We start from the raw sequence: 16,867 nt of genomic DNA, 5'->3' as shown, positions 1-16,867 counted from the left end.
TTTATCCCTTCATCTTCTCTTCCCTAAGTTGAACACTCTATTCCTCGAGTTTCTGTATGTTACTTACACTCTCTTTGTGCTTCTTCTACCCTTCCACAGACATTTGTGGAGCACCTGCTATGTGCGGGCCCGGCACTTTAAAAAATTTAAACCTTTTCTCTTACAACCTGAGAACTAGGAAAAAGAAAACTGGTTGTGTTCTTTTCCTTCATGCTCAGGGAATAGAAAATGAAGTGTGTGTGTGTGTGTGTGTGTGTGTGTGTCCCCCTGTGCGTGTTCACATGTGTGTCCACGCATGTGTATGCACATACCCACACACATACATACATGTGTATATTTTAACTATAGGGAATAAAAATCAGAAGGTATATAAATGAGAAAGAAGTTGAAAAGTTAGGCATTTAAAATAAATCTTTTGACTTTGTTTTATTTTATTTTTTATCTTATTTAGAGAGAGAAAGAGCACATGAGCAGGGGAAGGGGCAGAGAGAGAGAGAGAGGGAGAGGATCTCAAGCAGACTCCTCACTGAGCACAGAGCCCGATGCGGGGCTCAGTCCCATGACCCTGAGATCACGACCTGAGACAAAACCAAGAGTCGGATGCTCAACCAATTGAGCCACCCAGGTGCCCCAAATCTTTTGACTTAGATGATTTAACATATTAATTGTAGGGGTGTGGCTGGCTTAGTCAAGAGTGCATGCGACTCTTGATCTTGGGGTTGTGAGTTTGAGCCCCACGTTTGGTGTAGAGATCACTTAAATAAATAAAACTTTAAAAAATCGTAATAAAATAAAATATTAATTGTGGAGTTAATTATAGCTGCCTCTTAGAGACAGAGCTGTACATAGATACATTACAGTCGCTCATCAAGGCTCAACGCCTGTGAGGGGAGAACTCCAGCTTCGGCACCTTCAGCAGCTTGCTAGGTTTCGTTCCAGACCAGTATGTAGAATACAAGTGAAGACTTGGTTGTGTGATTTTCCTCAGCAGGCTGGGAACAGGCAGACAGAAACTCAGTGATTGCATGAAGCCAGCGCTTGGTTGCAAGACGGGTGACAAAGAGCTTTAAGGACAAAGAAGAAGTAATGAAATGAACCATGAGGTGTAGCCAAGGATAGGAAAAAAAAAACCCAAAGTCAACAAAAACCAAATTGGCAAGAGATGCATTCATTTAAACTCTGCTATTCACAAAGTTTTGATCTTTTTTCCTGAGAAACTCAGATGTACCTTTGTCTTTGCTGGTAAAAATACTGACTCAGAAATAAAGAGACTTGTTAAATAAATTAATACTATTAGGAAGACTTTGGGGGAATGTTTTAAGTGTCCAGGCAAACAAAAGAGTGCGTTCACATATTTTCCTGGTATATAATGTAGATGCTCAATAAAAATGTGTTAATATGTCACTTCCATACAAGGACAGTATTTCTTTCTTAGAGATTTATTAAAACAGATATGCTCCACCATGGATGTTGTAAGCCCAATGAAAAGAAATGGGAAGAAATCATCTGACTTTTCTATGAACATACTCTCTTAGACAGTCATCCCTAATTCAAACTGGCCCTTCTTGTTATTCTGAATTGGTGAGAAAATGGCTCATAAATTGCATTTTGGGATCACTCACTGTCTTTGCAGGTGGTTAGAAACAGAATGGTTTTGGTACTGCTCTTCCTGGACCCACAGGAAGGACCTCATTCATCCATCCATCCTCCCCTCTGTCTGCCCATCTGTCTGTCCATTTATCATCTGTTCATTTAATAAATATTTATTGAGCATCTCCTAGCTGCCAGGCACTGTTCTCAGTGCTTGGAAGACATTAGTAAACAAAGCAGGGGAAGAAAAAAAGCCTGACCTCAAGGAACTTTTATTTTCGGAATGATGACTTCTAGTCACTTCATAGCTGCTGTTTTCTATCAATTCTCAAAGTTGGATATAAAACAAAAAAAGCAAAACTAATCGTGTGTGTTAAGGATAACCACGTCCCATATGCATTTTCCTGCTACTATTAGGGAGCCCCCTCCTTCCTCATGCTGCAGGTGGAATTGGAGGCTGGGGCATCAGAAGGGGGTGCTCTAGGGCGTAAACGCCGGGGTGGCTGCCGTGCGGGGGCCACCATGGACAGCAGCCCCTCACCGGGAAACCACTTGAATGGGAGGAAAGAAGTTCTTCCCTTTCCTTTTCTGCTCACCTCACACCTGCCTTCCTCGCTGGTGGGATTCCTGCAAGGACAGAGCAGCTCAGGGGCTCGAGGCTTGTTCTTCCTGCTGCTGTGTTCCCATACTTCAGTTCTGCTCGGAAGCCAGGCTGTGAGCCTTCCAACGTGGAGAGCTGTTCACTACGCCTGTCCTGGGGAAGAGCGTAAAAGCAGGAGGAAAGCCTCTAAGGGAGTGGTGATTCTACGACCCTCGTCACCTTTTGGTTGCCGGATATAAATCAGTAAGCGGATGGTAATAACTTACACTTGCATGACCCCGATTAGCATCTGTGGAGTGGTGTGCAGCTTCCAGATGTCCCATCAGGTGTTCTGTCACTTGAGTGCCATCAGGGTATCCTGAGGCAGAAGAGAGAGCCCTGTTCTATAGAAGAGGAAACCCAGCATTTCAAGGAATTTGCCTGGCTTCCTATAGAAAGTGTCCAAAGTAAGACTTTTTTTTCTCAAAGATTTTATTTCTAAGTCATCTCTACATCCAGCCTGGGGCTCGAACTCACAACCCTGAGATCGAGAGTCCCATGTTCTACTGACAGAGCCAGCCAGGTGCCCCTGAAATAAGACTTTTAAGCCTGGTCCTGTGATTCCAAAGCCAGTGCTCCTTCTAACTGGCTACATTGCTTCACCTCTGTTATCTTGACTCACACAACAAATGAGACAAGCAGGGTTCATGTCATTATCTTCTGTGTGTTACAAATGGGAGAGCCGAAGTGGAGAGGCTCAGTGCTTTGCTTGGGGTTGCATAGGTGGGAGTAGAATTTGCATTCAAACCCAGATTGTGTGAATCAAATCAAAGCTTTTCTGCTCTATCATCTTGCTTAATGTATCAGGAATCACCACCCCACCTGCTGGTGTGCGCGTGCGCGCGCGCGCGCACACACACACACACACACACACACACACACACGGTTAGCTTGGATCCATCACTGAGTAAGCTAATTAAGGGCTGCTGAACCTGGTCTGCAAACTCACTGTGATAGTAAAATGAAGTTTTGCTTTTGATATGTGCTTGTGTTGTACCGTGCACCATTTTCTTCTTTTTAGTATCGATGGGGGGATCACTTTAAGATTTATAGTTATTCTTAAGATTTCTTTTCTGTTGTTTATGTGCAGAATATCTAACAGCTAGACTTACATTTAAAACAGCCTTATGAATATCCTTGTGAATTCCTCAAGCTCAAGCGTACTTTTTGCTTTTTGTAGATGATTCTATAGATAGATCTACCTATCTCTGGCAGATAGCATTTTCATCATGTTTTCCCTGTTTCTTGATACTTTGTGAAAGTATTGCAGAAATAAAAGAACTGTCTTTATTCTTTGATCTCTCTTATGCTTTATGAATTCTGAAAAATTGAGGGAGAACAAAGGAAATATATGCTTTAGTGCTTGCCCTAAGTTTTGAGAAGCAGGTTTAAAAAAATGCTTTAAAATTATTGGAAACCAGAATGGACAGACACTAGGAAGAAGGATCCTGTCTGGTCAAGGCAGACAAGGATACTTCTCTGACCCCAGCCCTTGGGTTGAGAAGACTGTATTTAAATGTTTCTTTACATGTTCTAGATTCATAGACCTGCTTCTCTGGTATAATGTATATAGATGTTACTTCCTAAGGATAATAAATATGGAAAGAGAATTATTGCCTCACGTATCCAGAAGTCACTTAAAATGGGAAGGGGGTGCTTTTCCTATGAGCTTCCTGAGATAGGGTCCTTCTTATATTGGCAAAAGAGATTTGAGGCATTGGGCTCAATAATGGAACTTTTTTGTTCTTATACGTATGTCGTCTTACCTATCATACAGAAAGTAAATAAACTTTATATAGCATCTGTGGTTAAGAACCACTTAGTCTCATGTGTCGAGCTTGAGTAAGAAATAAAAACGCACTTACAGGTATATTGTGGCAATCATCCCCTTGGCACCAGGAGTTCGACATAAATTACTAGAGCCAGGTACTGGTCGGGAAACTGAGTCCTGGAGAGGTTGAGTGACTTCGTCAAGGAAGGCTGTTCCATGCTAGGATCAAGGCTTGAGCCTCGTTCTCTGAATCCGGATTCTAGCTCTGTCTGTTAAGGGATGTCTAAGAACCCAAAGGCATTGGCAGAATCTTCCAGTGTGATTCAGACTCTTCTGCAGCCCACTTCTTGAAGGCTTCCACTGTCATGGCTATTCCTGGGAGATGGGGATGGCTTTTTGTAGATCTCTCTGCGTTATTATTGTTGTTGTTAGCTTTAGTTCTATTTTCATGAAAAATGTACTTTTAGCTCATGAAAATAGCGTTGCAGCAGCTTATCACAGTGTTCCGGAACGGGAAGGTCTTATCTCACCTACAAATTAGGGGCACCTTCATGCTTCCTGGAAGGAGGCAAAGCCAACTTTCCCCCAGGGAACAATTAAAGCCAGCAGGCTCTCCTCCCCTCCTGGACCCCATGCTCTGCTCTTTCTTCCCTCCTACCTCATAGAGGCATGAAATAATGGAGAAGTGTTTCCAGCTTCCCTGCGAAGGGAAGGGGGTTCTGGAGACCAGAGGAGAATTACTACTCATTGGTTCTGTACCAGGAACAATGCTAGGACTTTGATACACGTTTTCGCTGTTATCACAACAGTTCTAGGAGGTAGGCATTATTTCCATTTTCCAGATGGGGAATCGGGACCTGCGTAACATTCCCACACTTGCACGGGGGTGAGAGATTGAAGCCTGGATGGGAGCTCAGAGAGTCCAAAGAGTAAGAGTCCAAAGCCTATGCGCATCCTGTCTACACAGGGCGCCTTCCCTCGTGCAGGAGAACACCTCAGACCATGGCTTCTTGAAGCCTTCTGAGTGGATCCCATTAGGTGCCCATCGCATGGAGGGTCACAGAGGGCAGCACCACCCACTGGGAAGAGCCTGGACTAGGGAGCCAGTCTGGTTTGAGTTTGAATCCTGCGTTAACCACTTACTGTGGATTGCGTTGGCATGCGGTGTAACCTCCCCAGATCTCTCTTTATTCGCTGGTAAAGGGGAAAGCTACCTACAGGGCAGGGGACCTATGAGGATTGGTTTGGAGGGTATGGGCAGAGCCCTCACCTTGTAGGCAGTCGTTCGCTAAAGGATGCTCCTTATTATTATCGTGAGTCCTATTACACTTTTTAAAGCTGACAGTGGTAGGTCCCCTGGAGCCTGCGAGGGTGCGTTCTTCACCAGTCTTCTTGATCTCCGACAGTCTGCCGATTTCCCAGCCTCTCCTCTCTGCCAGCGATCCAGATCTTACCAGGCTCTTCTGTTGTGCCAGACCTGTCTGATCTGGCTTCTTGGGCAGCTTCCCTGGCTCGTCTGATGGGAACAGGGCAGGTGAGACGCCACAGAGGTAGCATCAGGAACACCTGGGCCACATACTTGCCTTGGCTGCCCCAGAATGATTGGAAGGAAGTGCGCATGAAGATGTCGGAAGGCAGAAAGGAATGGTGATGTTTCCTTGGGTTCACAGAGGGGAGTCAGTGAGTGAGATCAGGATGCCACTTAACTTCCCTGGTCCCCTGGCCACAGGCCAGCTACGTCCTCAGCCTCAGAGAAGTGTGTTGAACCCATTAGGGAGGCCTTGCCAGTTCCTCAGCCTGGCTGCAGAAGTGTGTTCAGGCTGCTGAATGACAAGCAGGATGGCGCGGACACGGGCCAGGCAGGATGGACAGGGCCATGGTGCTGGAGCACGCCCTTGAAGACTACTTTCTGTGTGCTGGGTATTAACCCTGGAGCTGCTGGGTTCTCGGAAAGCACGGGGGAGAGACGGAGCAGAGAGAGAGTGGCCCCGGGAGACGGCAAGGTCGGTTAAGGTGTAGCCGTTGATCAGCCAGCGTAGAAGCATTTCAGGGTCTAAATCAGTGGTCCCCACATGTTGGTACCTAACTGTGTATCAGCCCCGCTTATGTGCTGACAGGGATTTTCAGGGCACCTCGGAACCAAGCCAAAAGCTCGTGCCAGGTTTTAAGAACACGTTGTACGTCTTATTGGCAATATGCGGTGGAGAGTCATCTAGGAACCATACCCAGCCTTGGCTTCTGGTACTTTGTGCTGTGTTCTTTTTAAAAAAAACTTCTGTAGGGAGAAACTTGTGGACTTAGCACTCACTTAAGGAAAAAGTAACTTTGATAAGAACCAGGTGGGTTTTTCTTTGCCCTTATTGGTTTCGTGTTTTTCAGCTCTCACTAACTCTCCCCAGCTGGGTCCTGCTGTGGGCACGTGTTTGAGACCCTGTGTGTTGTGATATCCCCAAGGTGCCACCCAGGCCCTGGGCTCTTCCCCTTTCTGACTTCCGGTGTTCCTCCAGGCACAGACTTTGGGGAATGCCTGCCTGTCCCTGCTTCTCCTACTCCTGCCAGGACACATGTATGTCATGTCATCTCTTCGTCTTCATTTTTTTCAACCTTACATCTGTATCTTATTTTTTTTTTTAACACACAAGCTGACACTTCCTTTATTTTTTGGAGGGGAGGTGGAGAGGGGGAGAGAGAATCCCAAGCAGGCCCCACACCCAGCAGGGAGCCCATCACAGGCCCGATCTCACGACCCGAAGATCATGACCTGAGCTGAGATCAAGAGTCGGACACTTCACCGACTAAGCCACCCAGGCGCCCCACGGCTGTGTCTTTGAAACACAAGTACACCTGCCTTTAGTTTATCATTAACCGGAAGTAACTGTTCACACAGACCTGAGGGTAGCTCTTCACGTTATTAAAAAGGAAGTTTTTTTGTTTGGTGGTCTTCACTAGCCGGCTCCCATGAGTAGAGAGATTCTCTGGTGTGTCTGAGTGTGCGCACAGGTTACTGGCAGCTTAAAGAGAGGCGTGGCACTTTGCTAAGGAACTTTTCACTAAACTTGCAGGTGCTATCAGAAATGGAGGTAGAAATGAATTATAAATAATAATAATAATAAATAATAATAATAAAAAGAAATGTGTTGAGTCCTCTAGCTTTGCAAAGCTCGTGCACACATTTTCTCATGGGTGTAGGAGCTCTCTATCCCTGATCCTTTGCAGGATGGAAGGAAGGCTGCCACAGATGTTTCTGACAGGGTTGGGGGGTGGGTGGGCAGAAGCCGTCACCAAGAGCCCCTCCGGCTGCAAAAGGACCACGTGTCTGCATCCATTTTTAAGACCTTCATCCATGACCCATGGCCCTCTCCATTCTCCCATTCTTGTCCTGGTATTTACCTTTCTAGATATCAAGGCTTTGCTCTTCTCCATGAAATGGTTGGCATCTGCAGATTTGGACCAGGAAAAAAAAATAGGATCTGACTTCCTTTTCCTTTTCGAACTCGGGCACACACCCAGCCTCTCACGAAATTGCAGTAGCGCAGGGCTGGGTCTTCCCTGAAGTGAGCCCTCTGGTCGCGGTCTGACCGAGGATTGGTGCGGTGACAATCCATCTCCCCTCCGTCCTGCTCTCCCCACTTGGGAAGAGCTGTGCCCCCTGGAGGGTGGAGCCGTGCCCCCGCCGGCACCAGGGGCCGCATAGAGAGCCAGCGACCTTCCTCCAGGGCTCCTGATATCGAGCTGGGGAATGAGTAATTGGGACTCGCCAAAGTGTTTAAACACCAGAATTGAAATTAATGTCCCCTCATTGCTGGCTAGGCTGACAATACATTACAGCAAACACCTTCCCAAAGTGAAATGAATGTTTGTTTATCCTCATGAAATATACATCAAAACATGTTGGTGGAAGAAGCCCTAATGAGGGAAGGGGCCGGGTTTCTGTTAATTCCAGGCGAATAGTTAGCCCAAGTGGAGGGTTTTTTCTTTCCTTTCCTCTCCTTTCTTTCTTTCTTTCTCTCTTTCTCCTTCTTTTTTTTTTTTTTTAGAATAACCTGTCCACAGCTGTGTATCTAGGACATTAATATGGGTTTAATGAAAACTCCAGTTGATCTGTCCAAAGATATTGATGAGCATTGCCCAGCTGTATTAATCATCTCCTTGAGGGAGGAAATGAGGGAATGGGCGAGCAGCTTTCTGTCAGATGCCAATCCAGATGAAGAGATGAGAAAAAAAAAATTTTTTTTAACCCTCCATAGCCCCATCCATTTCCTGGGACGTGGATGGGGCCAGGAGGGAACGAGAAGAACCCATGACAGCACAGGAAATTCTGGGGGCACGTGTAACGTTAAATCATTAAGCTAGTGCCAATAAATCCATTACTGTTAATTATATTGAGATGGCCAACGATCCACTGACAATATTCCTTCATTGATTTTCATTCGCGGGGAATCGATGTTCCGGCTTTAATCTCTTTGGTGTTTTCATTTGTTGGTTTCTTGCTCCCTCTCCTCATCTCTTTCTCCCCGTGCCCCCGCTCCCCACAGCCATGCCTCCCCCTCCCCCCATGAGCTTTCACAGTCATACAGTTGCCCTCTCACTGGTGATAGAGTTCTCTCCCTAAGTGCCAAATGTTTCTTGATAGGAACAAGCTACATTTCTTTATGGCTTATGGCAAACTGCCTTGATTACTTCTACTGCTGTACCCATTATGTGAATTAAATATGTATTCAGTTGCATGCTGCTTGCGATGTTATTGCAGGGTGACATATGGTACTGACTCAATTAGAATGAGACTAGCATTAGATAACCCTTCTGATTACATGCATCCTGACCGGCTCCTCCTCGGCCTCCCCTCCGTGCACCCGCTCGCTCCAGTGTCTGCAGGCTGCAGGTTTTCATTATTGGTTATCATTGCCACCACCCTGGGTGCGGGCGGGGGCTGGGAGGGGGGGGCGTGGGTCTCTGGGAAAGAGGGCACATCAGACAGACAGATATAAAAAGGTTGCTGGCGGAGGACTAGAAAGGACTCTAAGCTTGGATTGGGAATTAACCTTTAAAATTATATTCTTTGGAAGCAGTTGTCAGGCCTACTATGAGAAGAGACCAGAAAGGTCTCTCTAGGGTTGGAAGATCAGAAAAGAAAAAAAAAAAAAAAAGACTGTGAAATGGCTCGTGTGTGTGTATGTGTGTGTGTGTGTGTGTGTGTGATTAGTTAGTTGGTCCTTACCTTAAAAATTCTTCATTTAAAAATAATGCCTCTCCCCCCGGAGTAGAGGCAGTACTTATTCTAACACCAATAGCCTTTCTTCTTCTTTTTTTTAAATTTTTTATTGTTATGTTAATCACCGTACATTACATCATTAGTTTTTGATGTAGTGTTCCATGATTCATTGTTTGCGTATAACACCCAGTGCTCCATGCAGAACGTGCCCTCCCAAATACCCATCACCAGGCTAACCCATCCCCCCACCCCCTCCCCTCTAGAACCCTCAGTTTGTTTTTCAGAGTCCATCGTCTCTCATGGTTCGTCTCCCCCTCCGATTTCCCCCCCTTCATTCTTCCCCTCCTGCTGTCTTCTTCTTTTTTTTTTTTCTTAACATATAATGTATTATTTGTTTCAGAGGTACAGATCTGTGATTCAACAGTCTTGCACAATTCACAGCGCTCACCATAGCACATACCCTCCCCAATGTCTATCACCCAGTTACCCTATCCCTCCCACCCCACCCCCCACTCCAGCAACCCTCAGTTTGTTTCCTGAGATTAAGAATTCCTCATATCAGTGAGGTCATATGATACATGTCTTTCTCTGATTGACTTATTTCGCTCAGCATAACACCCTCCAGTTCCATCCACGTCGTTGCAAATGGCAAGATCTCATTCCTTTTGATGGCTGCATAATAATCCATTGTATATATATACCACATCTTCTTTATCCATTCATCTGTCGATGGACATCTTGAATAGCCTTTCTTCTTAGAGCACACTTGTATTCAGTGTGCGTTGACACAGGGGGTTCTCATCAGCACCTGACAATGCAGGGAGACTCGGAATGGTCGCCCCCATTCCATAGATAGAGCAGTGGAGACACAGAGACATGACATGACATGACATCATAATTCATGGTCATAAAGTCATTTGGTGGCAAAATGAGGAGGACTCCTTAAATATGCAGAGGAGCCTGAAGGACGGCCCGAGGATGTGCTATGAAGTGATCGAGAGTTGTTAAATCTTAAAAACAAAACCAAAAAAAGAGGAGGTATTTTGAGTGTTGGGGGCAGGGGCAGGAGTGACTGGAATATCGTGTCCCGCCACAGCACAATTCATGGCAGAGAACAGCTGACCACAACACCTCCTTCTGAGGAGTAGTTTTCTCTCCTTGATCATGTCGCCATGTTGGAAGCTGTTCTCAGCTGCTGTCCTTTTGTTTTTCCCGCTCTGTCACTTCTGCTCCCCGAGTGAGGACCCATCCTCTCAATCTCATCTGGCCACAATCTGAGGCTGAGGCAGACCCTTCCCTCCAGGGCCTGCAGGCCATCTTGGATTTTCCCACAGCTGACAGAAAGGCTGCTGGACCCCAGAATGCCTGCCTGACTGTTGTACCACCATCCAGTGGGACTTCTTGTCCATGACCAGCTCAAGTCTGTTTGAACATCTGCTGTGTACATTTGTGTGTGCCACACCATATGCTAGGGGAAATATAAAAAGTTTACTTGGTGTATGGTCACTGGCCATAGGCTGCTATACCCAGACAGAAAACTAGCATGAGGGTGAGAATAAGTATAAAAGAGGATGGATGGTATGAACTCAAAAGTGCTATGGATGCACTTATTAATCTTAGTAATCCTAGAATTATGCTGTCACTTAGCCTTGAGTATAGGTGGCACTAACAAATATTGCTTGGATGGATGAGTGGATGACGGAGGGAGGGAGGGATGGATGGATGGATGGATGGATAGATGGATGGATGAGTGGATGATGGAGGGATGGATGGATGGATGGATGGATGAGTGGAAGGGTGGATGAAAGGGATCAGTGTGAACCATGGTAATACTGAGGCAGGTTTCCTTGGAGGCAATGGGGCTCCTTGTAGACAGCACAACCATCCATCCCCATCCTACTCCTCACCGCCTTCTTTCCCATTACAGCAATGATCACTAATTTATATAGCGCTTTACATTTGAAACAATCCTTTCAAGAAACACTGAGGAAATAAAGAAGCAAAGAGTAAAAATGATTACCTGTAGAGGCCAGGCGTGAGGAGCGAGTAGGGGTATGGAGACAAGAAAGGGAGCAAGACCCAGCAGTATATGGGAATCATAACACACATATTACGGATGTATTTTTATACTGTAAACACATTACCTATTTAAAAATAATAAATATTAAAACCAAAAAAAGTTTCAGGAGCATCAGCTTACCTAATCTTCATAGCAACTGTGCCTGTGAAGGGGGTGGGTATTTTTATTGGTACTAATTTCACATAAGGAAACCAAGGCACAGAGAGGTTAAGTACGCAAGGTCATATAGAGTTAGTAAGTTGTAGAGTCAAGACTAAACCCAGATTGGGTTCTTTCTACCACAGCATGTGGCTTCTGTGAGCCTTGGCCCAGCTGTGCTGATCCCCAGAGGGCTGCCTGTGTGAGTGACGCCTTCCCTGGGACCTTGCTTTGCAGTGTAACTGTGTGTATACTGAGGTCTCTACGCAGGAGGGAGGACGTTGGGTAGGGACCCTCCCACTGCTGCTGTGGACATGGCAGAGTTAAACTCCCAGGGGCAGATGTGGCTTGGAGTTAGAAAAAAAGGCATCTCTGAACCGGCCCTGCAGTTCATACTGCTGGGGAAGGGAGGAGACCTCCAACAGGTAGCTTTCACCTGGTCCTTCAGGTGGCCCTGCTGTCCCCTGGGTGCCTGCCGAGGAACCAGGGAGGTACAGGTGCACTTTTTAAAAATTCACATTGAGCCACTTCGCTTTTAGGAAAGAAATACGTTAGTATCTGTTTTTGCTAACTGAAAGAAATCCGAAAGGGATTTTCGCTTTTACGAGAAAAGGTGGGAAGCGGAAATATCGTTCAGCGTTGGCTTTGCAGCAAGAGTTACGGAGGCAGTGAGCACCTGGGCAGCAAGGGGCACCACCCAGCTCCTTCTGGGACCCACCCTCAGTGTCTCAGCCACAAGCTGCTAGAACTCTGACCTGGGTCCCTGAGCACCTGTGCTTCATCTCCAGGTAATTCGTGTATCCCGTAGCAAGATGTATCCTAAGGTATCAGAAAAGCCTGAAGGAGGGTGCCATTGGCCATTCTAGTGTGTTCTCACTTAGTGTGTCTGCTGTTCTGTTTGCAGCTCTCAGGCCCAGCTAGTTCATGGCAAGGCTGTCCCCCGAGCATCACACAGCTGGTGAAGAATGGATCTGTCCATAGACTCCATGAGAGCGTCTACTGCCCCAGACACCATAATGCCTTCCTTTTAGCAACCTGTTGCTCGGCAGAGGTATCTTATGCCCGTTTGCCCTCCAGAAGAGTTAGGACGGTGTCCTCCCAGCCCAGCCTTTATATGGGTCACATTCTGTTTGGATTTCATCTAAAACGGTCCATTGTATCTTCTGCACTTCCTGACCCAGGTCCCACCTCCATGAAGCTTTCTGGGGCTATTCCAGACGTCACAGCTACCCTGTCTGTTGATTCTGAGATTTCCAACTTCCTTCAATAACTTCTAGAAGCTTCTTTGCTTCTGCTGAAGTGAGATTTCTGCCTCTCCAGATGGAATCTCCCAGTTGACAAATCCAATGTACACTCTTTCCAGTTCTAGACTCTTGCTGTATTCAATACCCATGACTTTTCTCTTGTGAAACTTCTACCCCCCTTGATTTCCATTTTATCCTACCTGTTCCATAGTTCTTTGGTTGGGACTTCTCAGTTAACTTCAATAGTGCCTGTCTCTTGTCTCATCACTGAAATATTCCCCACCATTTCTCAGGACTTCATTCATCCCCTCAATACTCACAGCTCACGAATGTATCTGCTTGTAGTCTCACTGCGGACAGGGGCCTTATCTTTCCTGGCAACCTCTGCCTCACCAGGGAACAACACAATGTCTGAACCAAAGCAGATATCCAGTAAATATTTATTGAATAAATGGTAAATTACTAAACCCTGTATTTTCAGCCCTGGTTGATTCTATTTCAGATGTGCACATAGAACTGCCTGGCAGGCATCTCTCTGCCCATGTTCAACCGGGCCCTCCAGCCCTTCACATCCAGAGCAGACCTTCTGAACCTCCCTGTCTGCATCAGTTTTCTCTTCCTGTGTGCTTTCTCTCTTTCATCTGCCCAATCCAGAGAGCTCATGTTTACGCCAGACTCTTAACTTCTTCCCAAGCCTGCAGCATCCCTCTTCCCCACCTCTCATCTAATCACTGGACAATCTGTGTTGATTCTAGAAGCAGGCATTTATTGAACACTTTATCCCAGGCTTGGTGCCAGGTGAGGGAATACCAAGGTAAACACACCCTAACTATGTCTCATAGCCTCTCCTCCCCGCATCTGCCACATTCCTGGGTCAGGCGCTCACCATCTTTCACCCAGACAGCTACGTTGACCTCCTAGCTGGTATCTCTGCCCCTAATATCTTACAGCTGTTCATCCCCTCTGAGGCCCACCATGACACTCCTAACATGCAAACCTGTTTGCCACACCCCTATTGAGAATTCTTCACTGGCAGTCCCAGTGTCAAAATCGACAGCCCCGAAACTACAGTTGTGAAGTATGTCACAAGGAATTTTGATACTCATAATAGGCTAGGACCTGAGATTCGCAAATTATTTAAAATTTTTAACTAATTCGGGACGCCTGGGTGGCTCAGTCGGTTAAGCATCTGCCTTCAGCTCAGGTCATGATCCCAGAGTCCTGGGATCGAGTCCCGCATCAAGCTCCCTGCTCCGCGGGGAGCCTGCTTCTCCCTCTCCCTCTGCCTGCTGCTCTCCTTGCTCATGCTCGCTCGCTCTCTCTCTCTCTCAGACAAATAGATAAATAAAATCTTTAAAAAAAATTAAATAAATAAAAAGTAAATAAAATTTTCAGCAATTCAAATGATCAACATTCAAATGTCGCTTTCACTCACTTGAATTCCTGTATGCTTTCCTGAATGGAAGAGAAGTAGCTGGGAAATGGGCATTTCTCTGGGCACACACGCTGGAGTCGGCCCTGAATCTGAGCATCATTGAGCGTGCGTCCTAGACACAGCATTGAAATCTGCAGGATGAACAAGGCCTTGGCATAAGTCCACGAGTCTCATGATCTAGCCCTTGTCTACCTCACCAGGGCTATTTCCTATCATTTTCTTCTATCTCGTGGTAGGCTACAAATACGTGGAGTTCCCCACAATACCTAACACTTGCCACTTTTTTTCTTACACCTTTGAAGATTGTCTCCCCCACCAGGGATTCCCTGGACCTGCCATCCCTGAAGTAAACCACAGCTAATCATTCAAATCCTAGCAGAGGCCTTGTCCATGTACTCTGACTCAGTTCTAGATTTTCCTTCTTCTTTCTATTCATTTTGCCTTATATATTCCTTCATTGTAACATATATTACCCAGCCTTTGTAATTTTATTTTTTACATGTTTATTTTCCCATTGGACTGTAAGGAGGTAAATGCCTTTCTATATTCTTCCAATTGTTGAGGATAGGCTTGGGCATTTAGTAGGTGCTCCATAATCATTCACTGTATGAACTAGGGAGTCACATGGGTACATCTTCTCCATTAGTCCCAACATTCTCCAGAGGTAGGCAACTTTAGTACCATATCATATCTTGATGGACTCAGAGAGCCCGGGACAGGGAGTCTGAGGAGTGAGCCCTAGCTCATCCATGAGTGGTTAATGGCCCCAGACATGTGACATAAAACGTATATCCACCTGTTTCTGTGTGCATGGTCTCTTTGTTGGGAGAGTCCTATGAAATGGTTGCTTAGACCAAGTTGGAAAATACATATTGGGAAGTATGAGTAGGATGTAGCAGGTAAAGTGGTTGGCGTTGATGGTGTGGCATTGAAGGTCTAGCAGAGGGCTCCGGGCAAGAAGTGGAGACCCTGTGGGGGTGCCTGGGTGGCGCAGTCAGTTGAGTATCTGACTCTTGGTTTTGGCTCAGGTCATGATCTCAGGGTTGTGGGATTGAGCCCCGTATCAGTCTCATTGCTCAGTGGGGAGTCTGCTTGAGATTCTCTCTCTCCTTCTCCCTCTGCCTCTTCTGCTTGTGCTCTCTCTCAAATAAATAAATCTTAAAAAAAAAAAAAAAAAAAAAAAAGAAAGTGGAGACCCTGTGGTTATTTGAGCACAGATGACACATACTGAAACCAGAGTTAAGGACTTTTATTCTGATAAAAATGTGCAGGATGTATACTAGACTGGAGAGGGATTGAAGGCAGGGATGTCAGCCAGGAGACAAGAGGACCTGGGGTCTAGGTAGATGAATGGTATTTTGGGAATGAAAAGTCTCAGACTATTTCAAAAGAAAGATTAACAATGTATGGTGACCATCTAAATATGGAAGTTCAAGGAAAGGTAGGAGTCAAGAATATTTAATTTAATTCATCGATTTAATTCATTTAATTCATCGATTAATTTGGATTCCACAAAAAGTTTGAGATGGGAGATGACTTACTACAATGAAAAAGTATTTAACGATATAAGTGGCCCCAAATAGCCGGAGGATGTGGTCATAGGTGCCCACTTTATCATGTAGCTGTGGGAAATGAGGCTTTGCCAGGATTGCTCTTGAGGCGTTTGCTGCACTGTGTGCAAGTTTAAACTGGACTCTAAGTTGTCTTCCATCTCTTTACCTATGTGTCTGTGTCTCAGGTGTTACTGGGAGAATGGGATCGGCATTAATAAGAACAAGGCAATTGGGAAAGGGATGGAATTGGAATACCTGGTAGGCTTTTGTTCATTTCAGATCGTGGTCGATCTTTCAGTTTCATAGAATATGGTGCTGGCTTCTGTGCATTGTTGATTTTCTTATTGGGTATGTGTTTGACATTCATTCGATTTTGTCTCTCCAGAGACAATGTGTGATCTGTGAGAATCATGCTCTATTTTCCTGTGATTTCCAAGACTTTGCCTTCTAGATCTTGCACCTCCTTTCTGGGAGGAGCCCGAATTTTTTGTGGACCAGAGTCAAATATAGTGAGAAAGAACTTTGATTTTGGAGTCAGACTGACTTGGGTTTGTGTCCCGAATCCTCCATCTACTGTGTGACATTAGGCGGGTTACCTAACTTCTCTCATGTCTGTTTTCTCAGTACTAAAAGTGGAGATGGTAATATCACCTACTTCATAGGGTTTGGGAAGTATTATGATAATAATAGCTAATATTAATTTAGGGGTGGTATACCAGGCACTGTGTTGTTTATGTTCATTATTCTATTTAACCCTCCCTGCAAAGCCTATAAGGTAAATACTATCATTGTCCCCACTATATTGACCAGTAAACTAAGCTCAGAGGGCTTAAGTAACTTGCCCTAATTACCCAGGTTGGAATTGGCAGAGTAGGGGTTTGAACCTAGGTTGAATGACTTTGACAGCTGAGCCCTTAACAACTGAAAGCTCCGCAGCCTCCCAAATCTCTCTCTTTCTATGAAAATCTGAAAGCTCTCCTAAGACTCCCATTTAAGGTAATCACCCCTTTTACCATGTTCCTATAACAAAAATGCCTGTAGCTTTAATTAGCATGTATTTTCTACTTATTCGTCTCCTAATTTTAGCCAGTTGTTCATATGTCCCTCCCTCTTCATTGAATTATAAACTTTTGAATGTAGGAGCTGTGCCTACCTATGCATTTTCCCTCCAGTGCCTTCTTTATCCATAGGCGTTCTCGGTCTT

At 45.4% G+C, this 16,867-nt stretch overlaps 1 protein-coding gene and 1 long non-coding RNA gene across 4 annotated transcripts in view; one reads left to right on the top strand and one right to left on the bottom strand.

Moving 5' to 3' along the window:
* The window catches only part of PBX1 (PBX homeobox 1), a 282,249-nt gene that overhangs the window by 111,046 nt on the left and 154,336 nt on the right, over positions 1-16,867 (top strand). The gene's annotated exons all lie outside the window — the stretch shown is intronic.
* Positions 451-4,262, bottom strand: LOC118518707 (uncharacterized). Of its 2 annotated transcripts, none has more exons than XR_013449523.1 (4): positions 4,096-4,262; positions 2,458-2,574; positions 2,187-2,344; positions 451-1,064 (listed from the first exon to the last, which is right to left on the bottom strand). It is a non-coding gene; the product is annotated as an uncharacterized LOC118518707 (long non-coding RNA). The 2 variants fall into 2 exon arrangements; XR_004908843.2 differs by having other exon boundaries at positions 2,458-2,549.

The sequence above is a fragment of the Halichoerus grypus genome, chromosome 7 (assembly GCF_964656455.1).
Source record: "Halichoerus grypus chromosome 7, mHalGry1.hap1.1, whole genome shotgun sequence".
Lineage (NCBI taxonomy): Eukaryota > Metazoa > Chordata > Mammalia > Carnivora > Phocidae > Halichoerus > Halichoerus grypus.
Note: the sequence above shows the minus strand (reverse complement) of the source record. Positions and strands in the feature narration are given on the sequence as shown.